This window comes from Amblyomma mixtum, chromosome 1 (genome assembly GCF_055824585.1).
Source record: "Amblyomma mixtum isolate Tamu chromosome 1, ASM5582458v1, whole genome shotgun sequence".
Lineage (NCBI taxonomy): Eukaryota > Metazoa > Arthropoda > Arachnida > Ixodida > Ixodidae > Amblyomma > Amblyomma mixtum.
This window is the reverse complement of record NC_143012.1, coordinates 65,532,832-65,557,635: the sequence shown is the minus strand read 5'-3', so window position 1 is coordinate 65,557,635 and position 24,804 is coordinate 65,532,832. Positions and strand designations below refer to the sequence as shown.

Genomic DNA, 24,804 nt, shown 5'->3' with positions numbered 1-24,804 from the left:
ACCTTTATAACTTTGAGAACCTGAACTTTGAGGTGAGTGCTAGCGAAGAACCTGGTGGCGCTGCCGAAAAGCCGTGCGAGCGAGGATGTCCGGAAATGCTATCCTGAGCAGCCTGTGTTTCACTAACGTCATATTCTGCGCTTTGCATTTCTTGTGATTGCGAACAACGAAGCGCGGTGCATTTTGCAGCGTAAGCTGCTTCTCGTGCGGTTTTAAACTCTGAGCTGGTGCATAAAGTCTTCGCACGTTACAACTCCGTCCACAGTACTAAGTGGCGCTCCTAATGTTTCCGATGTGAAGTGGAAAAAATATTGACGAGAACAGCTTTTATCAGGTGTTGTTTTTGGATGAAAATTAACAGCGCACAAATTGTAGCAGGCAATAGATCCTCGAAGCCACACTGGCTCATTCCATGGAGTCCATGTCTTGTGCTGGTAAAAGTGGAAAGGAGAATAACATAATAGTAATCAATTACTTTTGAGGTGCTGAACTGACCGCAGAAATCTGTTACATTTTAGATGAATTGCAATTTCAGACCTCGCAACCATACCACGGTGAGTCAATAGTCAAATTAGTGGCATGCTAGCGAGGCAACTACTGCTGAAAGTGACCCCAAAAATGCTCATGTTGACCTTTGCATAACTGCTGGCACAACTGTCTTATGCACTGTAGAAGTGCACATTGTAGCGAAGAAAGTTAAATCCAGTTGGTCTCTTATAACAAGTACTCTGCAAGTGGCACGGCAAATTTAGTCTCCGTACCTCTTCTCCAGTACAACCATAGTCTCTAGAGCAGAGTACCTGCCAAAAAATGTCACTGCCTTTGTGTGGCAGGACAGAGTTCGAGTGCTTTAGACTGGCGAGCTGACAGCTGTGCCTGATAGGATATGTGGTGGTAAACAGAGTTCAATGCTTTGAAACTCTTCCATCGTGCCTGACAATTACAGCCTGCAAGTAAAGCCTGACGGGCACTTTTACGAAAAAACACCGTGCCTGGAAAGATGGTGCACCAAGTGGGTCAGGTGCAAGTGATGGAAAACAGGTGCAGTGGCCATATTGCCACCTGCTAATGTTTTCGAAAGACCAGGTGGATGTTGGTAGGTATGTTCTCATTGCTCAATGCTCATCTTTCAAAATAATTTATTTTTCTTATGGAGCCAAGAAGAGGTTTGACACGTGTGGAGCAGGGGTCAAAGCACATGGCAAGTGAGACCGGCAGACAATGCAGAAGCAAGTAAAATATGCAAATTTACAGTCGTAGTTCCAGTGCCAGAAAGGCGAAAATGTCAAGTCAGTTTCAGGTTGCATACTGAAGCTACTTGGGTGCCTTATTTCAGGCACAGTGAGAAAAGTGGGGAACTTTGTTATTGAACAAGAACTGTTGAGGTGACAAGGCCACACAAAAGCTGGTACAGAACAACTTATGTAACTACTTGCACTCCCACAACAATCCTGTGTTTATAAACATTCAAAAGAAGTGTTTACGAAGATGAGATGTGAAAAGCAAAGCAGTGTGTGCTAACAAGCCTGACAATTTTTTTTTTTTTGCAGCGCAATCTCAAACAGCCACAGCCAAGCTGAAGGAACAGCTGAAACATTGCTTAATTTAATTTATAGCAACACAGAAGGTAAGAATGTACATTCCAGTTGCGAAAGTGTGTACTGTCGGCACCAAAAGTTTGCGGGATCTGCAATGCGGGGCGGAGCGAAGCAAGACTGCATTGCTCTGCCGTCTGCCATCACATAGCATGGTGTCGAGGCTCACTCACAGCCCACATGCAGCAGGCATGCCGTGAGTCATAGTCGACCGTGATGTCGCAGCAGCTTTATACAGTTGGTTAGAAGAGCTTTCAGGTGCATTTTTTCCTCAAGTTGTATTTGGATACTGTATGGGACTCACTTTGTGTAATAACATGTACTTGTGGCCTTTTCTGTTTTCTCCGTTGGTAAAATAATCTTGATTTCTTTTTCTGCTGGCCTAAAATGTACGCTTGTCTTATGCAGATGCCATCTGTGAGAAGACGGGGCTTGACGTAGTAGAAGCACAGGTGTTCATAAGGAAGTGGTTGCCAGGTTCAGTGGGCCGTGGCGGTGGACGAAAAAGGCGATTTGCTGAACCATTCCTGCCAGGTACTGCTGCCGAACTGGCAACCCCTGTGAGCCCCTGTGCTTCAGTCCCCAGCACAGTGCCCTCCCTTCCCCATGTGGCCCTCACCTCCCAGAATCCCTTTCCAAAAGTGAGAAACAAATAATCCAACTAAATGCATCTTGAAATATCACTTTTGAAGAAGCTCGAAACAAGCTTACACATCTTTCCACGCGATCCTATGCTGACAGAGCACCGGGGTGCCCAGGCAGCATCTAGTGACAGTGGGCATGCAATGCAGCTTTCCTTACATGCACCCATCTTGCCCCCCCCCCCCCCCACACACCAAGCAGTCATCGGATGCACCAACCTTTATCAACCCAGAGACTAAATTCTCGTAGGCTTCTGAGATAACAGACATAACCGAGAGGGACTCTGTCCCTGGTGAAACCTCCATAGGCCTCTGGATGGGCGCAGGACTTGTGAAAGATGGCATTCTTGTAACCGGTCAGCCGTTCACAAGTCCTCCGCCCACCTGATCAATGATAGCTTGTCTGAGCAGTTAGCTAGGCTGAAATTGAGTGGGTACCCTGGTTACCACATAACCAGTGTGTGCGAAAAGGTGATGAGATTGGTAAAAAGTGGCGCAAGAAAGCAACAGATTCCCAGTGACCCAAAGAAGGTTGCTGTTGTCCCGTATGTCCATAGGTTGTCGTCCCATGGGTTAAAGAAGATAGGGGGCAAATACGACGTGAAGGTTGTTTTTCCGGCACAAATAAGTTGAGTGGGATCTGTGCACAATAGAAAAGGAGATGTGACATTAGCCTGCGTGGTAAAACAGGTGGGTGTCAGGTCAAGCATCGACCACAGTTCATTTTGCGCAGTGTTGGAGTTGTTTATAAGTGTCCTATTACATGCATAATTCTGCAAACTCTTGCGTCAGTCGGCCTTCTATAGTGGTGTCACAGAATGAACTTGATTTCCTCAAGGGTGCCCATCTTGATATTTAGCACGATACAGACACGTCCAGTGCTATCTTGATTTGATTTCATTTGATTAATGGGTAAATTGTACTTATGTACTTATATTATGTTTTTTTTTTATTCCTCAACATGAGATTTGCAATGGGTGTAAAGAAAGAGGTGAAGAAAAATGAAAATGTTACGACCCCACCCGAAAACACCCCCAAAGTGCAGGTAAGAGGCAACAAAGCGGTGCGATGGCTTCATTGAGTTCGTATTGCTGGCTTGTGTGCATCGCATTTTCCTTTTTTGCCCCAATAAACCCCGACTGTGAAGACTTCCTCTGATTTCAACCCTAGCTTCACTCTACTAAAGTCATGGACCGACTGCTCCACAACATAAGGTCCATGAATGAAAGGATGGGCTAGAACTCACCAGTGACTCCGCGGGCAGACATCAACCCCCCCCCCCCCCCCCCGTCATCAGTATACGGCCCAAGGGGTTTGTTTGCGAGGCCTCCTGTATGCCTCCTTATGCATCCTCAGCGACCATAAATTCTCAAAAGAGGAATGGCTTCATGTCTTCAATCCTCCCGAGCTTTGGAGTGCTAGATGCGCTAGAGAGCCCTGCCAAAGAGCTTAGAAGCAAACTCCTCGGGCTGTATACTTTTGACGGGGGCTGTACCTTCAGCATGACATTGCAACGTAAAAAAAAAAAGAAGGCCTGAAAATCTTCTACCTGGATGAAACACGCGGACCACAGGACACAATTTCAAAATGTATGAATGGACACTACTGCTACTTTCTATCGCAACAACGACATGCATAGTCTGACGATACAGCAGCTGTCATGGAAGAGCCAGCACCAGATCATGATACACACTGGCAGCAAGGATGTTTTCATTGATGGCTGTTTCGCCTTTCGTGCTAAGGACCCCTCCAGAAAGCACCCACAAGTGCAGGCATGCGACAATGCACGGTAGTGTATGACAACTTCATGAAGTTAGCACGCTAATCTTGAAGATGCACCACTTTTCTTCTGCTGCGATGAGGACCCGACTGTAAAGAAGACTGCCACTGATTTCAATGCTAGAGGCAACAACGTTACAATCAGTTCATATTGATTACAGAAGCGACTAAACAAGTAACCTAATTTTTTTTTTCTCTCTGCTTCTGCGTACGGGCTTTCCATGGTTAACCGGGTGGGCAGGGACGTAAGCTTACACTCTCGAAACTGTCCTTCGTAAGTCGTGTGAAACAGGCAAACTAGGACCACACAGGCCTTACAGTCAGCATTACTATGAGGTGTGGAGGCATATGCAGCTACTGCTGTTGGTTGGTGTCGAGGTGAGCATGGCCGCAGTGCCGTCCGCCGAGCGCAAGCGCCCGAGTGCATTTCCCCTGCAGGCGGTCAACAACACGGCCATTGTCACACCGAAAAAACGGTCGCCGTAGCCAAACTTCGACCATGGCGCAACATGCTCGCTGCAATTCATCAGCTGCCAACGTGAGGTTTGCCACTGTAGAAGTGGCTAACGATGCAAGTGGCTACATGTTGTCGGCATCTTTACACTGCATCTACTTGCTGTGCTTCTCAGCAGTATTTCCATGCCTCCTAAAAGTGGCAGCTGTCGTTACTTCTTTAGCTCTGTGGAAAGTGAAGAGTGGTTCTGTTCCTCATAACCACAGCAACAGTACTGCGAGGTTTGTATCAATTTTAGATTTGATGCCTTATACCCGCGCCACACGCACACAAAAAATGGCAGTAACTGCTTAAGGCCTTAAGTTTGTTAATGCCGTCATTTTCGACTTGGCGCTACACGTACACATTTAATGCCATTATCGAAAGTGAGGATGACGATAACGCTTGCAAGTTTCAACTGAATATAAACATTCCAAATGAGAACAATATATGGGAAATGTTGTTCAAATGTAATGCAAAAACGATTTTTTAGAAAGTGCAGCTGTTCCTGCTTTACAAATCGAAAAAGTAGCCATAAACTCGCATGTCAGCACATAAGTCGAGAGTATCTGTTAATAAGGCTGGTTAAAATGGCGCTCTACACATCGAAAATGCGGTATGGATGCCTTATCTGACTGAAAGTTAAGAATTAACCATTTCCTACTGGTTAGAAAGTTGTTACTAACAAAGCTGCGTGCTTTTCTGCGTGTGGCTTGGAGGAAGGAAAATTTCCTTCCCCCATGGCGTGAGGAATGGGAACGAGAGTACACATTGCACGGGCGAATGAGTTGTGGCAAACTCAGTAGGTCGCGAATGGCAGTAAGGCACTGCATGAATGCCATTAAAACTTAAGGCAGTAAGCACTTAATGGCATTAAATCTACCCGTGTGGCACGGGTATTAGATGTTCTTCACAGTGAATGGGAGCAGCAAGATGAGGTACAGAGGGCAGATGCCGGTGGTATGTGCGAGGAGTCAATTGGGTGAAGGAGGCAGAGTTGGAGTGCTTCATATGCATTGGCTCTTAGCGCATATATCAGGCACAAATAGAGCAACCATAATATTTTTGGAAGCTGTGCACAGTGGACACAGCTCACGGGTCACAGATTTGCCCCCTAGACAGTGCATAACCATTCTGCCATTCTCACTTTTGCCATACCAGCGCACGTCTGCACAAGGTTTGACACACCTGCTGCACAGCTAAAGAACAGACTGTCATCAATGGTTTCGAGAGGATTCAAGTAGTTGATCAAGGGCAGCCCCCAATCGTGTATCAATGGATGCAGCGGAGTTCCACTTCCCTTGTGGAATGGTACACTAGCCATGCTATAATGTGATGTGTGCGGACTACGGCTGGCCCATTGTACTCTCTCCCTCGATGGCGGCGGACGCCATTGCCATCCACATGAAAGCAGCGTTTCAAAGAAACGCTCGACCCGGTCAACACAAGCACTGTAGCTGTTTCTAACGCACCCAGACTCCCCCCTAACATGACAATGCACCCAATGGGACAGGCATGACGACTGCGACATTGAGAAGATGAACGGCTATGCGCGTTGACGTGCCCTTTGTCACGACTGTAACGCGGCATGCTTAATGATGCCCGGTGCCCAGGGCCGTGACGATGACTCGTTAAGGGATTAAGTCAGAGGCGCCAACAACTGGTTTCGGAACAGTAACGAGCCACTTCAACTCCTAGATTGTTGACCGGGTGCAGATGCCGAGCGGCGCAGACAGCGCCAATGGTTGGTGACGTGAAGCTGGCCCGTGCATCGTACAGCATGTCCAGCAAGGACCGACAGCGCAAAGTAAAAGGGCGGTTTGACAGACTGCAGTTCAACCACTGACACTGAGGCGGGAATCCCAAATGAGGCCCAGGCCTGAGCCAATGGTGCGGCCGAGAGAGGACGCTTGCAGCACAACACTTGGCCACAGTAACGTGCGGTGCAAGTCTTTACCTACAAAATCGCAAGAACGGCGACCCAGAGGAGCGCTGAATGTGACAGCAGACAGAGCGAGCTTGCTCTGAGAAGCTAGCCGGAGGTTAGCGAAGTGCCGAGAGAGCCGTCAGGGCCGATGTAGTCTCAGAGGTTTATGACTGTGACATGAGAGCATTTTAAAAGGGCATTCACAATTGTTCAACTAGAGTGGCAGATGATGAGTTTTCCTACCTCCGAGCTGTCGTTGCTACATTTTGTGACTCTAGTTAACACGCCAGAAGCATGCACATGCTTGCTTTGAAAGTGCTGCCTTAATGCAAGGCTTTGACAATTGGCGTACTTCTCCATAATCTCCTCACGTTTGGGAAATGCTTGGCATGTGCGACTTCACAGACATGTGCTTATCAAGCAGTGCATGGAACACATGAAAACTGGCCATTAGCAGAAACAAACCGAGCAAAATATTTGAATGCACCTTAGTTTGCCCATCGCTGCTGAGCTGTGGCTTTCTTTTCCCCATATAATCCGCGGATCTGAGGGTGTGTTCTCCGTTTCTGATGAGCCCTGTCTGTGAACATTTGTTTTGCTTTGCCTGGATAAATGTTATGCCTCTATTTTCCTCGAACTTGTGTCACCTCTTTGGTGAAACCGTGGCTCACAAACCCTCTTTAACCAGAAAGCGTGGCCTTCAGCTTCCTCTCCGAGAAAACGTCCCAAAGACCTTAAAGACTTGGACTTGTAGCTAGCAAGACACTGATTTAGGCCACGTGTGCCCACCTTCATAATGACACCCTTGCTGAAGCCCTACATGTATGGAGGTTTTAAGTGTGTTTGTGACTGTCATGAATGTTATGGCAATGCTCTGAAGAGCTCTTGTGAACTGCGGTAAAATTGTAAGCACCACGTAAATCAACAAACATACAAATGAAGTAGCCAACCTATGCATGCTGTAGTACAGTTCCTATTCTACAAGTCTGTGCAATGCTCCTCATTGGCAGCCTCCTGATGCTAAAGGCGCAAAGTGCAAGAGCCCTCAGGTTTCAATCAGTGACAGTTGTGCTCTAAGCTGCAAGTCACTTGGCCCGCAGCGCTAACAATGCTGCACTGGTCATTCACATAAAGGGAAAGGGGGGCAAAACACTGCTCAGGGGTGAACGACCGGCACCCCGAGCAGTAATCAGGAGGCATTAAAATGCGTCTGGAAGAATGCAACTATCACAAAGTGCACAATGCTCTTGACATTGGCCAGTGCTGCAGATGTAGTTGCTGACAATTCACAAATATTATCATTCCAAGCGTGCTGACTCGCCTACATGACAAGCTGAAGGACTCCACGATTCCAGAACATATCTTTCTTTGGCATATCATCAAAAGACAGCTGAACTTCAGTCAGTAATAAAAGCACGGTTCACTCTTAGTCAATGAGAGCCAACATGATTGAACAACAGGCTGATAATTGAGTACTTTTGAAATCTGGCTTCAAGGCACCTTAACACCTTCTCCGCGTATGCAAAGAAAGAAATCAGCATGTTCGATCAAGCGTTTTTGATCCTTCAAGTTCTTTCTCCCAAATTGAAACCTGGTCCCAGTGGTCTACAAAGGGCAGTACAGCGCTAGCAAACGCCCAAGCTGTGAATCTGCATATTGTGCTCGGTGAGTGCTTTACATGGAGAATGTAGTGAAGCCTTCAGTGTATGCATGAAGCCCTTCACTCTATCTGATATTCGAAGATTTTGTCATATATCCCTGTCACACGGGCACTTTCGATGCTCATTGAACTCGATCTGCATCGATATTTTCGAGCACGCTCGAAACATCCGGTGCCACACGGGCATTTTCAATGCTCCTTGAGAAGTTTCCCTCATGTGTGTTAGGTGGCGTCAAACGTTTCTCCAACAGCCATAACAAGGTGATGTCCGGCAACACTGTGCAGTCGGGGGCAGCGGCAGCCAAATCCATAGCCAGACGTGCGACGCACCTCTGTGCCTCTGCTTTTGTGCGATGGAACACGAGGGTCCGCAACGCCTCCGCGATTTCTGCGTAGACTACGGCGTTTCTCTTCTGGTGCCGCAAATTATCTACGCGGCCTAGCCAGCAGTCGATGAAAGCGGCTGTCTCGCGCTCGCTCCACAGTTTGCGCGTCGACGAGCAGGAGGACGCCATCTTTGTTGTTTACACTGGCGGCGAAGCTTGGAGCGTGGTGCCGAGATTATATATAAATATGTTTGCATATAAGCAGGCATAGTGCCTGAAAATGTTCTGTTTTGCATTTTAATCAATTACAACAACAACAGTTGTAGTTTTGTTTTGTTAACTAGTCTTTGTTTTTATAGCTTTGTGAGAGCGAGAGTGCTTTCGATTGTGCTTGGAACCTCAAGCACTCTTGAGGGGCCGGCATCGAGTCAAGCAGGATCGAGCTCGATTACGCTTGAAAGTGGCCGTGTGACAACGTCGATCTGCATTGAGTTCGATGAGCATTGACTCAATGAGGATCGAAAGTGCCCGTGTGACAGGGGTAATAGGTGGATTTTTCACGTGCATGTACGTGCTGTCCTTGCTGTGTACCATCCGTAAAACTTCACTGTTCACTGCAATTTTACCATTAACCTTTTTAGAACCAGCATCAATGTAAACTGCTCCACATATCTTCAGCCTACATTCTCTAGCTGTGCTGGGTTCAGGATTTGCCAGTGACCCATTCTGTGACTGAGAAAGGGATGCCTTAACAAGATTTGTGCCAAAGTCATTGATGTGATGGCTGCCTCAAATCCTTCCTTGATAATTTGTTGCAGATGGTCAGGGAACGCATGAGCACCCCCATTCGCTGTCAGATAACAGCAGCTGCCTGCTATCATTACCACATCCCCGGGGTCCGCCTCCACACCCTAAACACGCCAGCCTGAGGCTGACTGCCATATTATCCTGGGGCTGTCTGGGACCTGTTCCTGCTGCCTCGCCTAACCAGGTGCCCCTAACCACGCAGTCGCCACAGCATCGCCCGGCCAGCCCATCACGATGCTGCAGCCCAGACCTCCTCGTGGACGAGACCATGTGTCTTCTTCCTCCCGGGACATCGCGATCTGGACATTCCAGGAGGGCCCGGATGCTCCGGTGGGTTATGAGTCCTGGAGGCCATCGGTGCGGCAGGAATGTGCTGAAACCAGCACGCCTATGGCACGGCCCTTCCATCCCTTCAGGGGCCACACTATTGGAGACACCAACCGCGGGGCTTGAAGCGCTTCCCCGTTCCAAGACTCCGAGATGTGCGCCTAAGGGGCAGTTGCAGTGCACCCTATGCACAAGGTAGGAGTCCTTCGCAAAAGTTATTGACAAACCCATGGGCCTGCCAGCGGAAGTACGGGCCTGCCGGCGGGCGTACAGTCGCTGGCGCAGCCTCGCAGCAAAGCAGATGAAGGAGAGGGCAGGTGTCGCGAGGCTGAATTTGAACGGCCCCTAATCCACACCGCTCACGACAATGCCACCACCCGCACAGCCACAGAGCTACCGTTGGAATGTGAGTTGGGCTGTGACAACTATGTCGGGATTGTTTGTTTTTACCAGGATCACACTCCTAAGAAGTGGAAATGCCAGCATTCCAACAGAAACAAGACCACTGGCCAAACAGCCACTAACTGTCCAGCCTTTGCGGACATCAAGATAAAGAACATAGCAAGGGACAAAAAAAAGCAGGACCCACTCTTGAAGAGGGCTGTGCAGTTGTGTGCTATCGTGAAAATCAAGGATGGCCACAGCCATGCACTGGACTGTGCTCACGCACTACGTTTTTTGTGCATCACAACTGATATTCAAGCTGTGTTTCACAGCTATTTTTCACGATGGCATTGAAAACGAAACAGGTGAGTCGGCCTTGCACTACTCCTTAACTTAAGTAGTAATTATGTGGCCGTCTTGCATTTCATCGGTTGCCTCACTGGTTTCTCACATAAACACACTTTTGCAGTTGTTCACGTACAGACCGAGATGACCATGAGCGACATCAGGGCATCCAAAGAGGAATGCGCCAGGCTCAGTGAGAGCTTGCACGCTGCCTGTGCTGAAACAGACAGCCTAGAAATATCAGAGAAATCCTTGAGGTCTTGCCAACCCAAGGTCGTGAATTACGCTAGGATGCCCAGCTTCGTGGTTTTGCTTGGTGTGTGTACATGCTGGAAGCATATGCGTCCCAAGGCATTAACCACAGCCTGGAAAAATTTCTGGAGTTTGTTGTGCTTTTCATGATGAAAATCAGGCTAAGTCTCCAGAACACCGACCGCGCCTTCAGTTTCAATATCTCGGAGTCCACAGCGTCACATATTTTTGACAAGTGGCTTCATGGAGAAAGGATGCCAAGTGAAACATGAGTTGCGTTTCGTGCCATGTGCAGAGAAAGAGGTCTACGATATTCCTTTTACATGCGGTAAGAACTATATAGGCCAAACGGGGAAATGCATAAACACGTGCTTGCACCAACATAAAACATCTTTGAAAGGAGCTCCGTCATCCAATTTGGCCCTACATTACAGAGACTGCAATCTTAATGATCATAGTGTGTCGAAAGCGTCTGATACAAAAGCATGCAATCCACTTCTTAATAAGGCTAAGATTATGTTCAAGCATCAAGATAAATTGACTAGGGAATTGAGTAAAGCATATTGTATTCATAAAAACAGCGACACATGCATAAGCACACCGTCAGTAATCATCCACGAATGTGAATTGTCATATTTGGATTCATAGCTGTATCTTATGTTTTTCATGGGAAGGGTGGCGCATGTGCTTCTGGTTGTCATGAGAGTACATTACTCTTGTATGTTTCAATAAACTTGTAGTTGTTCGTAGCACTTGTCCTTCCGTCTCTCATTCACTGTCCCCTGTTCCAGCGCAGGTAAAAGTTTAGAACATGGAGCCTACTGCCACTTATAAGTCCCAAACTGTGAGGGTTGAACCGAGTGCTTTGCAGCGCACCATGCCACAAGCCTTTTACGACTCATTCGGCAGTGACGTGGCAGTCCGGATAGAATGCTTTGAGACAAAAATTGAGAGGCCGTCGTCATACTTGCCCAGGTCTGAAACCTGGTCCACCAACAAAGGCAGCAACAGTGCCAAATATCTCACTGGAATAGCTCCACAGGGAGTCGTCACATACATTTCAGATGGCTGGGGAGGTAGCGTCAAACATATCACTGAGCACTGTGAGCTGCTGGATAACCTGCTGCCTGGAGATGCATACTAGCAGACCGAGGTTTTAACATCGCAGAGAGCGTTGGGTTCTACTGTGCTCGCCTGCACAAAGGGCAAAAAGCAACTGTCAGCAGCAGAGGTCGAAAGCACAAGGAGGCTTGCAAATGTGAGGATTCATGTGGAGAGGGTGACTGGACTTATAAGGAAATTTTTGTTGCTGAAAAGTGTTGTTCCAATTCCAATGTGTTCCAATGTTGTTCCAATGTGGTGTTCCAATTATGCAACATGTTGGCAGGGTGATAATGTGACTCCAATGGACAAAATAGTGACCGTGTGCTGTGCGCTGTCAAATTTGGCCCCTTCCATTGTTGCTGTATTGAAAGACTCAAGCAGGAGTCATGTGCTTGAGAGCACTGAACGTCAATTACAGTTGGTGATGCAAGTTTCATGCATGCAACAGTCATGTGCTTGAGAGCATTGAATGTCAATCAAAGTTGGTGATGCAAGTTTCATGCATGTGGTCGCGGAAAATGTTTATGGAACAGATTCATAGATCTGAATGAATTTCTGTCTTTTCTGTAGCCAATTGCGTTTGCAAGGGGAAGCGTATGTTTACTCATGCATTTCATCATCATCATCATCAGCCTGACTACACCCACTGCAGGGCAAAGGCCTCTCCCATGTCTCTCCAATTAACCCTGTCCTTTGTCAGTTGCCGCCACTGTATCCCCGCAAACTTCTTAATCTCATCCGCCCACCTAACTTTCTGCCGTCCCCTGCTACGTTTGCTTTCTTTTGGAATCCACTCCGTTACCCTGAAGGACCAGCGGTTATCTTGCCTTCGCATTACATGCCCTGCCCAAGCCCATTTCTTCCTCTTGATTTCAACTAAGATGTTATTAACCAGCGTTTGTTCCCTCACCCACTCCGCCCTCTTCCGATCTCTTAACGTTACACCTATCATTTTCCTTTCCATAGCTCGCTGCATTGTTCTTAACTTAAAGGGACACTGCCATTTCTTCCTCTTGATTTCAACTAAGATGTTATTAACCAGCGTTTGTTCCCTCACCCACTCCGCCCTCTTCCGATCTCTTAACGTTACACCTATCATTTTCCTTTCCATAGCTCGCTGCATTGTTCTTAACTTAAAGGGACACTGAGGAGAGCACTATTAATATATTTTTTATAGCAAAATCCGATAGTTCGGCATGTCATGGCTTTGTTGCCACTTGGCCGGCAGCGAAAAATGCATTTATTTTTAAGAAATTTGGATTCGAAGTTGAAAAGGTTTTTCCCGCCGCTGTGATTCAAACTTGGGATTCGGCTATGACGACAGAGGACTAAGTGACGTGAAACATGACGTGCCATGACGTGATGCAGACTCCGTGATTTCTGCCGGCCAGCAGTGCGGCCTAGCAGCAGCCGAAAAGAAAGCTACCGCCGGCCGCACGTTGAAGGCATCTATCGGCTATTGCGGCCGTCGCTACAGTCGCTTCGCTTACGTTTGCACCGGCGTTTTGCGAGCGTTACGATGGATCTCATTCTCGAAGTCGTCAACGAAGTTCTCGCAAATAGACACCTTTAGCATACCGTGTACCTTGATACCGCTAGCGGAATACCGGGAGCCCGCCTAACGCCGGCGAGAAGGCGCTGATTGGTCCCGATGCTTCAGGCGAGCGTAGCTGCCCGGCACGTGGCGCCATCTGGCGACGTCAAGGAGATTTGCGCATGCATTGGCTGCGCCTCAGTGATTTGTGCTTCTCGTGTCCTAGCGTTGCTAGAACCATTGGTTCTAGCAACACTGTTTTGTTATATGACGTCATGACGCTTGTACTTGCGAGTTTGGCCTGTGGCGGCGATACCTGTATTTTGGTTCTTGCTCTTTTCTACGTTACAAGAGCTTTGTTGTCAGTATGAGTGGCGTTTTTGTAATCAGGAGCTGGTATTCTGTTGATACAAGCCAACTTCAATTTCTCCTCAGTGTCCCTTTAAGCTGAACCCTCTTTGTTAGCCTCCACGTTTCTGCCCCATAGGTGAGTACCGGTAGGATACAGCTGTTGCATACTTTTCTCTTCAGGGATATTGGCAAGCTGCCATTCATGATCTGAGAGAACCTGCCATATGCGCTCCACCCCATTCTTATTCTTCTAGTTATTTCCCTCTCATGATCCTGACCTCATGCATTTAGTGGACTTTACACCTGAATGCATTTTTTTGCAAGTTGACCCAAAAGCTATCTTACAGAACTTTGTATTCAACATTACATTTAAACCTCAGTACTTTCTCACAAAATATGTTTCCCTAAGAGTAATAACCCCAAGCAGTCACTGTTTTTCCTCATTTTATCTCTCCAAAGTCACCTGTTTCAAAACTGCGCGGAACTGGAACCCGTCCTCTCCATTGAGGCTCTTAACTCATCCAAGGATGCTTGTCTTCATGTGCTCTAACTACACGTATTTGTGGTTAATTTTTCCCCCCCACTCCTCTGCATAACGCCGGAGAGCCTTGAAAGTAATAAAATGAAATGGCTACGTAGGCGGACATGCAGGGCTTATCTTTGTTAGCTGCATTTTTGATGTGCTCTGCAAATATCGGTTTGCGGACGTCCGGTACTTTCACATAGCAGTAAGCGCTGCCGTCACAGCAAGGAGAACTTTTTTGCTTCATGTCATGGAGATTCATTCGCGTAAACAATTTCGTGTAATTTCATCTGAAAGCTTACCTCTCCAAGCAGAAGCATCTTTTCATCATCTCCAGAGTACTGTAGTTGGGTCCATTTGTCTTTACTATTTCTTTTCCCTTATATTCAGGCGAGTTTGTTTATTAGCATTGTCATTTTTCAGGTCTGCTATCACGCGAGTGTTTGTTGCATTTTGTTCTATTTTTTATATTGTAACAAGACTGCATTTGTAACATTATTCATTTCCTGCGCGAAAATCGCATGTGCTGTAAATTGTTTTTTAAACATTCAACATTTCATGCATAACTGCTGCACAAACTGCCATGTAAAGGGGGTGGGGACCCAGTCAAGCTTGCCTCACAGCAGCTTTTTGTCCCCACTCCCTGCATTTTTATTTGTACTAAAAATGCAAAATAAAGACTGATTGATTGATTGATTGGTTGATTGATTGATTGATTGATTGATTGATTGATTGATTGATTGATTGATTGGATTGATTGATTGATAGTGTAGGCGCATCGCAGTCAGGCTTCTCGCCCACCCGCTGGTGAAATTGTGGTGCACCTCTAATGATTTGAATGCCTTCATTTCTTTCACAGTCAGAAAGGTGGAGGAATAAACTAAATAGTTGACGATACCACCGTGGGTCACTTCACGGGACACATCAGCCTCAGCCGTCGTGTCAACGCCTGGTCGTGGCGTGTATGGATACATACCGCTGCACATTTGCACTTTTTCTTCATAGCGTACCCATGCCAATCCAACTAGTTCAGGGTAATAGCCAGCACACAACAGCTCACTCCTCTAAGGAGGAGGCAAATGCGCGCGAAGGAACATGAAAATATCAACCGAAGTGCCTGTACAGTAGTCCGATGTAACGGAGCGACCAACGCGAAGCACAGAAGGTCGGATGAATGCTTCGGCACCAGTTCAACAGCATGGCCACTTGTGCTAACCAAGAGCGGAAGCGACCCCACGTGCAAGACATGTATATGGTATTTCTGTCGTGTGTAACGCATCTCTGTGGTCTGGATTTTTTAGTGGTATGCAAATGTTATGTAGAACGTTACACCTTTAGTTTACTGATCTCCCATGAACAGTAGTGCTCTCCCTAAGGGAGGAAATATATGTGGTATCGGACTTGTTACTTTTGATTTGGGATTGTCGGGTTGATTGATGGCTCCATTTGTGTGTGTGTGCTTGGAAGTCGGCCAATTAAGAGGTCATGTGACCCGAGGCTATAAATACCGTGATTGACCTGAATAAAGGGTTCCTCTACGTGTCACCTCAACGCTTGTGTCTGTTCTACGTTTCGTCGGGGCGCGCCTGGTCCCCTACATCACACTTGTCACAAACAATTATGAAGTACCCCAGTAGCACAGTATGTTACTGCAACATTGCAACAACATTGCCAATGTTGTACTATGTTGCTCTAACATTGGGCCACATTTATCCAACATAACGCAAAAACTAAAAACATTCTCCAACATTAGATAATGTTGCTGCAATGTTACCAAGCAACATGTTGATAACGTTGCTCGAAAGTTAACTTCTCACATTGCAGCAATATTGTCAAATGATGAATAAATGTTGAACCACATACGATGGCATTGCTATAACATTTATGCTATAGGTTAATTGTCTGCCCTTTCGGGCTATTTCTGAAGTCCAAATAGAAAAGCCGGTACCAGATCATTTCTCCCCATCTTGACAATATTTATTTATTTTTTTTACTTCGAGTGCAAGCTTGTATGTGGTGTGTATGCAACTGGTGAGCAGTGCAAGTGTACTTGCACTCTGTGACACTGAGGTGGAAAGACATATTTCTATCGACAATATTTTTAACCAGCTGGAATTACTTTTTTTTGCAATTAAACACGCAGACAAAATTAATACTGCCGAAAAAATTTAGTTCTGGTTTTGGTGACGCCCCGCAGTCTAATGGTCATGGAGATCACTATCACAAATAATTCAATCCAATCTAATCCAACCCGCGGCTACTCGCGGCCGTACCGAGAGCCAATCCTGCACGCACGCTAATCCGGGGTTCAAGGAGAGGGCTGAGTCGGGCTGGTTGGTTCATGTGGAATGTGAATCAGGAAAATGGAAAGAAGGCATGTCAGAAGAAACACAGAAACAAATTTGTCAACTGTTGCCGTAGTGTGATCTACAAGGTTCCACTGCCATGCGGCCGATTTTACATCGGGAGTGTGGTGTGATCTACAAGGTTCCACTGCCATGCGGCCGATTTTACATCGGGGAGACCGGACGGTGCGTCAATGATTGGCTACGCGAACACGCGAAAGACATAGAAAACAAGTCACGCCGAAATAACATGGTCATTCATTTCGCAGATTGCGACAAATGTGAGGCGTTTTTAGACCAAACCACTATCATCGCCAAGTATAGAGATCACACCTCACGCCTGATATCGGAGGCCTTTCACATTCACACAATAGGCAACTCATGTGTAAGCCAACCATTGGTGGCTCTATTCCCACAGGAGATAGCTTTTCTTAATCATTGATGATATCCGGAATGTATGCCTTGTCATGTTTACACCGCAGTTTTCCCTTCTATGCTTTATATTGCACCCCTCTTTCGCAATAATCCGGGGTCCGCGTGTCAGCGGCAGTCGTGGCAAGATTTTCACGCTTTTTGTTCTTCTAGTACAGTTTTTTTTGCGGTCACCGTGTCCGTGCTGCTGTGTTTCATTGTGGTTTCACTGGAATTCAACTGAAACGGCAAAGGCTTGCCCAGAGGACGACCTCAATGGTGAGTGATTTCTAGACTTGCATTGTTGTGCTGTGACATGTGTTGGTTTGCACAAAGCCAGTAGTGTATATATGTTACTCACGCCATTCGTGATAGTTTGATAAAGTGCTACATTCGTTGTATCATGAAGAGAGTGAAGTGCTCGATAAGCGAAGTGTCCATTCGGCAACGACGTCGACTACTGTTCACGACGAACTAGAAAACTGTTTGGCAGTTGTCATTCTTGATAATGGTCGTGGCAGCAGATTGTGCGCAACAGGAGCAGAACAGGATCAAGATGCCTTTTCATTGCATAATGTTATTATTTTATCCTCTTTATCAGCGCCAGCCGAGGACGCAGATGAAAGCCGCAGTTCTCACTTGTCGGATTTTGGCACCGCTAGCAGCATCTCTGACATAGGAAGTGCAACGTAAAAGTTGTCCTGGATATCTGACAATGAGGAGTTGGTGGTTTATGAAGATAGGATGACACCTGAGTCTGGTGCCGCTATTCAATGTCTAGAGCACGACTTGCGTGTATGGGCATTTAATAGCCGAGTAATACTTGTTCGGGGGCTAGTTGGTGCATGTTTCCAGAAAAGGGTTACAGCGCCGAAACGGACAACACACAGAAAGCTAGACAGGACAGGCGTCTAGCTTTCTGTGTGTTGTCTCTTTCGGCGCTATAACCCTTTTCTGGAAAAAGTAATAGCCAATTGCCTGCTTCACACCTACATTCCCTGCTTAAAGTGCTGAAGCCATACCATCCAGAGTTACCCACGGATGCTAGAAAATTACTAAAGACGCAGAGGCGTACTGATCCAGCAGTGATGACCGATGGTCATTACCACCACTTTGGAATTTTTCGTTCTCTGGAAGAACATGTTGTGCACGTACCTTAACGTCTGCACTTTGTGCGAGGGCACTACACCAGTTGTCATGCATTCTACTGGAAGATAGCATAAATCTAGTGGCATTGTAAGCAAGGAACCAGAATTTATTCTTTCACTTAACACTGACGCTGCTGCATCATGCCAGTAGTGTAGTCTTTGCCCTCTCATTCTTAATCAGATGTATACTCTTATAACCAACATTTATGGGACTGTGCAGCGATTTGCGCCAAGGGTAAGAAAATTGGAGTACTGATTGGTATTCAGTCACCCTCCATTATGATCAGCCGGTCTGTACCCAGTGCAGGGTGACAGCCTCTCCCATATTCCCCAATTAACCCTTTCCTGTGCTAGCTGCATTCACTTCACCCCTGCACCCAACATCATCGCACAAAAGTTTGTGATCTAGCTTATGTAGCACAGGAAGAATCGGCCGTTATCAACGTTGTCTTTCTGTTGGCAACGTTGGCAGAGCGAATGGAACTGCTACAAGATTAGAGATGTGAAGGCCTGAAATAAACACTGCAATTTTGGAAAAAAAAAACGGTTTTTTTCGTTTTTTTCAGGGGAGGGAAAATGGAAAAAACATTGAAAATTTCACAATGCAATTTCAAGGTTTTACGATTGCTTGCTTTTAGTGTAGGTTTTTGTTTTTGCTTTGAAAACAATTACAGCGTGCATCTTTGAACGATTGGAGGGCAGTCGTCATCGCCGGTGCCAGGTAGTGCTTTTTAAAACATTCGTGCTACGAGTACGCGGGTTGAAGGCCAGGTCACATATAAGATCCAGGCTTGACTTAAAAACACACTAATACTTGAACTCACGGCTGAAGTAGAACAAAACGGCTGCAAATTCTACAGCGCTACACAAACGGCATAAATAACATAGGCTGCTGTGCATGTAAGCAGTTTTAGCCAAATACAAGCCTAGCTTCTTGATTTCCAACAGAGCAGAGTACAGAACATCCGCAGGAATTTGGTACAGGATAGGGGTCTTCAGCGAAGCACGTGACCCCATCTACCTGGTGGCAAGGCCTTTACCCCAACCAGTCGCTAACTCGTCTGGCTTGCCGACTGCTGCAGATACCACCATCATCCGCCAGCTGCAAACAAACTGGTCACGTTTCGGGAATGTCCATACAAGGATTCGCAACAGGCTTTCAGGGGAACGCGTTCGAAAGCTTGTGTATGTGCAGTCGAACCTAGCTGTGGACACAGCTTCAATCCATGCTGCTGCGCGTAGTGCCGCATCCAGCGACACTAGGGCCATTTTTTTTACCTACACTGGCTACACTAGTGTAGCCAGTGTTCACTGATTTCATTATACGCTTGCTACACCAGTGTCGCCAGTGTAGGTAAAAAAAATGACCCTAGTGATTCTGAGTACCATATGGAGTGACTTATAGATCGGTATTCACGTTCCCTTTCTCGGTGCAATAGAACAAGAAGTTCATTCCACAAATATGATATTTATACCTTGATATTCGCATGAAGTGCAAATCATTATTTATCTTCTCGGTGCAATAGAACCAGAAGTTCGTTTCACAATATGACATCTATAACTGCCTATTTGACTGAACTTCGGAGCATTATTATTGGTTGTTGTGCTATTGCAAATAAATCTTTTCGTCATCTTTTGCAAAATTTCCAATTTTTCATGAAAAAAACCCTGAAAAAAACTTTTTTTTCACGCCATTCAAATTTTCCTGAAATTTTACATCTCTATAAAAGATCTTCTTTGCCACTGGATGAATAACCATGATGTGCAATTGCAAAGAAAGAGCACATGTTCAGAAGCAGCAGGCAGCAAGAACACAGGAAGTGCCTTTGAAGACATCTGTACAGAAAGTGATAGTACTGCAGACAATGTTCAACCTGCCCTAAAAAGAAAAACTGATCAGAAAATGCCTTCTGATTACCTGCTAGCCTCTGATGCGAGCACCTCTGACACTGTACCAGTAGGAAATCAGATGATTTCGACCACTGCCCAAGACTCCCCTGCACGTGACCTCGATCATGATGACGACAATCTGGAACACGAAGCTGCTTTCAACATGCGAAATGAAAACCTTCCAACAGCTGACGAGGCTACAAATGTATCAAGCGATGCGCTCAGTCAAATCAAAGGTGCGCCAGCAATACGGAAGTGTGGGCAGCCAAAGGGACACACACTGACCGTAGTTAGGCTAATTAAGAAACGGAAGCATGTTGCTGGTGAACGCGTGCCTTTCAAGCTCTTGACAGCAAGAGAAAAAAAAATAATTTTGACATGCTTAGTAGGTGAAAGTCCTGGAAAAGCTGCAATACAAGGCAAGGAACTACAAGAAGCAGACGTTGAGCAACGGCCAGAGTTTGTGCTTTGTGGTGTTTTAGATGAAAATGTCGACATAAATGCCGTTAGAGCTCATTTTTCAGACGACGCCTGGCTAGCCATGACTGATATGTTACAATGTAAACGAAGGCTGCAGCAATGAGAATGTGAAACATGCAAGACCAATCTTGATACTCATGACTCCATAATGTGTGACTGGTGCTTATCATGGTACCATTTGCCTTGTGTGTGCCTTAAGAGGCAGCCAAAATCAAAAGTCTGGCAATGCTCCAGTTGTGAATAGCTCTAGTTCGTTTCTTCCATGTGCAAAATAAAGAGTTAAAAAATGTATGTGTGCCTTGCGTCTGCAGTAAAAAACGATCTTGCACTTCTTCGCACTAGGAAGTTTGTTTTTTCACAGCCTCCTGGACACATTTAAAATATTTCGTTTCTGCAAACGTATGCAGCTACCACAGAGCTATAAGACTGGTTTATAGGCTTTAAAGTCCCGAAGTGACACATGAACTGTGGGGAACGCCGTAGCTGAGGCCGCTAGACCACCCAAGGCTCTCGAAGTGCATTGACATCGCACACCATACGGGCTCCGGGATTGAACACGAGCCTTCCAGTTTTCAAAGTCTTGTTACAAAACCATTCCTTTTGAATGGTGTCGTATTCTCCTTAATGAACCTCTGCGGCAGAGGAAACCAGAAGTTATACATGATGACCTCAAAAGACTGACCGCCTCCAAACTGCGAGGCATTTTATTTGGCATTGTCACGATAAGTGTCGTTGGCATGCCCGATGGAGGAAAGAGATAATCCCTTCCTCCATGGCTTGCCTCGACTGGTAAGCGTATGCAGTGGATGCCCAGCGAAGCTGCCGGCATTTTCGAGGCGTTCAGTGTGATACCGGCTGCCGGAATCTTTGCCCCACTATTGATTCTGCCGGCTGCCGGCAAAATAGGCCTGCAAAGAATATGCTGGCACTATAGTCACGTGGTCGTAGCCAGCCCATGGAGGCCAACTTCCGGCAACTTTTCGGGCGGGCTATTCTGCCGGCATAATAGGCGCTTCCATTAAGAAAATGTTACAGCAATGTTGCATTAATATTGTCTCCAGAAGTTGCTTCAACATTGACTGAAAGCTGATGTAACATTGGAGCAATATTGTCTCAACGTTGTCTTATGTATGTTGCGTTATCGTGGCAAAAAGAGGACGCTAGCCATGTTAAGGCAATGTTAGAAGCTAACGTTGTGGCCACACTGTGACAACAAAGTGTGCTACTAGGGTAATAATCACTCGAATGCTCAAGCTTGAGAAATGGCGAATCAGATACGTAGTTGTAGACCTTGACACCGTGCAGGGGACAAAATTGCATGCAATTTGTAGTTGTATTTCGATCCACTCGTGAAATCGCTGCGCACTGCTCTTTCTCAACAACCGCAGCCTTGCACGGCCAAGTAGATACGAGACTCGCAGATATGAATGGGTCTTGAATGGCTTCGGGACATTTCCATTTTGTCATGAAATTTCACGCATTGCGTATCTGGAAATTAAAGTAGCATTTGGAAGGACGGAGCTGCCATGGCAGTACTCACCGAAGGCAGTTCCTCGCTTGCCGCATTGTTCTTCCCGCGAAATGCACCCACACGCCAGAATGCGGCTGCACCTTGGCGGAAAGTCTCTCACAGTGCTTTCAGTGAACATACAAAGATTAACTGCGCAAAGCCGTAAAATTTGCTACTTTAAGGCATTATTTACACTGTACCAAAACGAAGGTCGTGACCAAAACGCGAGGCAAATGCAGCGGTCCGCCTCCGCCTTGCCTCGTGGCTAAAGTAAAGAAAAAAAATAGCCGAGGTCAAGTGGTCTCGATGCCGATTTGCCAGCCTGCAGCGACGCAGAACGCAAATCTTAGGTAGATTTCGGTTTCGTTTCTGCACCGCGTTTTTCCTAAATCAAGATTTTTTTTTATTCCAGCTTTCCCTAACACAGCTTTCGCCCGGCTACTATGACTAAAAATTTAGCCTTCGAGAGTGGGTCTCTGAATTCATTAACCCGGCGCTGCCTGCGACCTCCCGCGCATGGCGGACGGGCAGGAAATGCTAATCACACCCACACATCTGATTCGGAGAGGTCTCAAAACATTATCGACGAGGGCAAAACAATCCTGGTCGAAATCTCTCTTCCATACTTTGCATCATATTCTCAGGATTTATATTACCAGATACATTTCCTTCCGTGTATGCTCACAACCATATACACGAAGCATAGAGTTTCTATAGTAAGAAACTCTATGACACGAAGGACACTCTTGTAACTGAAAACTAGGGGTGTGCCAGTATTTGAAATTTCGAATACGAATAACTTTAATAATCGGTTCATATTCGATTCGAGAAACTGATATTTGAGAATTTCCGAATAATCACAAATTATCGAATATGCGAGCGAATGAATACCGCGCCGACTTTTACAAAATTGATTACCCGAAAGCAAACTTAAAGCGCAAGGAAAACAATACAGAGGCACCCTTTTCGTTTTGCCCCGCCGCGGTGGCTCAGTGGTTACGGCGCTCGGCTGCTGACCCGAAAGACGCGGGTTCGATCCCGGCCGCGGCGGCCGAATTTCGATGAAGGCCCGTGTACTGTGCGATATCAGTGCACGTTAAAGATCCCCAGGTGGTCGAAATTTCCGGAGCCCTTCACTACGGCGTCCCTCATATCCCGAGTTGCTTTGGGACGTTAAACACCAATAAACCAACCTTTACGTTTTTTTCTCCGTTGCTTATCGCATGGCCCGTCCACATTCGGACGCTGCTTGGTGATGGTGGTGGAAAACATTTATTTAGGTTTGGTTTGGTTTGGTTTGGTTTATTGGAGTTTAACGTCCCAAAGCGACTAAGGCTATGAGAGACACCGTAGTGGAGGGCTCCGGAAATTTCAACCACCTGGGGTTCTTTAACGTGCACTGACATCGCACAGTACACAGGCCTCGAATTTCTCCTCCAAAGAAATTCAACCGCCGCGGCCGGGATCGAACCCGCGTCTTTGGGGTCAGCAGCCGAGCACCATGACCACTGAGCCACCGCGGCTAGGATTTATAGGAGGGTGGGGACTGGCCTTGAGGACCAGCCCCTTGCAAATTCTAGGAAGGGTCCCTAGTCCGGGACCCCGGTGGCTTCCGCGGTAGCTCGGGCCCTAGCCAAGAGAGCTTGTTGGCTGTCTAAGGTAGAGCATCCGAGCAGGGCAGCTTCACAGCTCTCTCGGGTAGGTGAGGGGAAAAGGGGGTAAGTGAAGAGGGGCATGCCCACACCATGTGGTACGCGTCCTAGAACGCGCACCCACAATGCGGGCACTCCACGTTAAAAGCCTGATTAAAATATAACAGCACTGCCGGGCACAGTACCGTGTTGGTATACAAGCGAAGGAGCCGACGCTCCTCGCTTTTTCTTAGCCCTTTCGAAGGGAGATGAAAGCAGCTATGCTGGGCTTGATATATTTGAACAATGTCTTTGTAACTAGCAGGGTTAGGTTCTCATACCTCAGGCGGCGAGTGTCAAGGCAATGCCTGGTGGTTGAGCTCGAGGGCTGAGGCGTCTGCAGTCTGCTGGGCGAAACTGCACTAGTGGGCTTTCTCACATGCGCCACATGATGAGAATTAGATGGTAGACCCGTCACTTCCACACAAATGCAACGCGAAAGCGCGTTTTCTGTTTGATCCTTCAATAATGCGTTAGATATCTGAAGCCCACATCCATGGCATTCATGTGTCCTCCACAACTCTACTAGAGCAGTCAGCTAAAGCCAGTGGCGCCTTGGAGTAGGGGTGCCACCCAAGTTGCTCGAGCAACCTTCCTGAATTCAAATAAAAGTTTTCTCTCTCTCTCTCTCTACTAGAGCGAGCGCCACCTCCTCGTTTTGGTCAACTACATATGCGGGAAAGCCTGCTTTCGAAATTTTGCATGGGCTCCCAAAGATGGTTTGTTTTATGGGGGTTTAACGTCCCAAATCAACTCAGGCTACAAGTATGAGGGACATCGTAGGTGTCACAGCAGGGCAAGTTGTGGTGTAAAAATCCCGCCTATTGGATGATGCATTGTAACCCACGCACCTAGTGTTTAGTGTTTGTAATGGCAAGCGCGACGACAATCGGAGGACCCCCATCACTAGGCCAAAAAATAGCCCCACCGCTCAACAGGCTCCTTCAATACTATTTATTTCCGAGCTTCGCCGCCAGCTCGACTGCGCTTTTGCTGGTCGTCCGAAACCAGCTGCACGCCACATACCGATGCCAGACTGGCACGTCACTGGTCATTTATCTTATTTAAAACACTCTCGCAGTTCGACACCTATTTGCATTACCCTCACGTTTACGTTCTTCCAGCATGCCGAAACCGCACGCTCATCACGAGTTTTTCGGTGTTAGTACGGTGAAGCCTCTTCATAAGGTTTCACCACATTTTCAAATTTCCAGCAGCTTGTCAAGCATGGAATGCTTTTAGCTACTGGTTTCGGCGTGCCGCGGGCGACCTGGGCGCTAG

At 46.8% G+C, this 24,804-nt stretch overlaps 1 long non-coding RNA gene and 1 pseudogene across 2 annotated transcripts in view; one reads left to right on the top strand and one right to left on the bottom strand.

Annotated features, from left to right (window-relative positions):
- LOC149366549 (uncharacterized) overlaps positions 1-22,084 on the bottom strand; it is an 83,910-nt gene extending 61,826 nt beyond the window's left edge. For both annotated transcript variants that reach the window (XR_016283954.1, XR_016283955.1), the window contains exon 1: positions 21,863-22,084. This is a non-coding gene — a long non-coding RNA (uncharacterized LOC149366549). The remainder of the gene's footprint in view (positions 1-21,862) is intronic.
- On the top strand, positions 11,348-12,100 carry LOC149366550 (uncharacterized; annotated as a pseudogene).
- Positions 22,085-24,804: the final 2,720 nt, after the last annotated feature.